General features: G+C 44.3%; 1 pseudogene; it reads left to right on the plus strand.

The window, feature by feature from the left end:
* The first annotated feature begins 724 nt into the window (after nt 1–724).
* Nucleotides 725–843, plus strand: LOC111735403 (annotated as a pseudogene).
* The last annotated feature ends 634 nt before the right edge of the window (nt 844–1477 follow it).

A 1477-nucleotide genomic window follows, 5' to 3' on the forward strand; every position in this document is an offset into this window, starting at 1 on the left:
TCAGTAGAGGGCGCTGGAAGATTTCAGGAAGAAGGGATTTTTTTCTAGTTCCAGTGTGCTTGGCTAGGCAGGCTCTTGCAGTATACAAGGATTATCTGGTGCCAGGCTTCTGCAGGAGCGTGTGTGTAGCTCCTGTAGTGCATATGGCACTCCCAGTGTGTGGGTATTACAGCCCATGTGGCTTTGCTAGTGCCCAGTAGCACAGGAGGTTCCCTAACATCTGACTCCTGTAGTGCGTGTGGCTGGGCTACCCCAGTGCCTGGAGTCTGCAGTGCTTATGGGTTCTCCATTTCCAGGGTCCTGCCATGCACTCACCTTCTCCACAGCCAGCTTCTGCAGTGCATGGTGGTAAGCAGTATCTATTGGCCACTAGCTTCCTGTAGTGTCCCCCTCAGCCAGTTTTGTAGTGGAGTGTGCCCCAGTGAGACACCTCCCCATGAACAGCTGGTAGTCAGCTGGGCTCTCCCTATGCCATGGTGTGAAAACTCTTGAGAAAGTAAGCCTGGGCAATCATATAGCACACCAAACCTTTCAAGGATCACTGTCCTTCACCTGAGGTTCAGCATCTTGCAAATCACTGTTTCATATATTTTGTCTGCTTTTAAGGTACTTTCACGTGGAAAGATAAATCAATTGGTCTCTGTAACTCCACCTTAACCAAAAGCAGAAATCTCAAAAGAAATATTTTTCTTAGGGAACAGTAAGTATTTAAAATGAGTGAACCGTCTACCGCCATGCCACCCTGAACATGCCTGATCTCGTCTGATCTCGGAAACTAAGCAGGATCGGGCCTGGTTAGTACTTGGATGAGAGACCACCTAGGAATACTAGGTGCTGTAGGTGTTAAAAAAATAAATAAAATAAAATAAAATGAGTGAACCTCTTTATGACTTCCCCATACATCTAGATAACTGACTCTTGTACCAGTTCTACAACTTGAAGTTCAGGATTGCAGTTTCTAGAGAAATTGAGGTTAATACATGAAAATATGTTGCTCACGTCTGAGTAAAGGGAACTCTAATTGTCTCACAGCATCTTGTAAACTGTGTAACTGTGATTAATGAGACACATATGGCTTGCGTACACATTTAAAATAGCTGGGCTTGCATACACATTTAAAATAGCTGATGCGAAGAACTGCTATAAGCTCATGTGTAAAAGGCTGGGTTTGAGATAGAGGTTGAGGGCAGGTGAGCTTCCTAAAGTTGCCATGTGTTCCCCTCTCCCCTCAGATACTATCATTCACAACTCTGCACTGCTCTGAATGAGAATTTTGGTTTCTGGAAGTTTGTACCTCCATCGCTTTTGAAGGATATTGCTGATCTCCCAGATTGGGTGCCAACTCTGCTGTTTTCCTCTATCTTTTAGATCCATTAACCTTGCTTGATTTACTGATGCTGAGCCTGGATTTCCCCTCAAACTGAGTCTACTCTTGATGTTTTTCAATAATGTGCATATGCAGAATATTATCTGACAA

Source organism: Pteropus vampyrus, unplaced genomic scaffold (assembly GCF_000151845.1).
Source record: "Pteropus vampyrus isolate Shadow unplaced genomic scaffold, Pvam_2.0 Scaffold1000000189, whole genome shotgun sequence".
Classification (NCBI taxonomy): domain Eukaryota; kingdom Metazoa; phylum Chordata; class Mammalia; order Chiroptera; family Pteropodidae; genus Pteropus; species Pteropus vampyrus.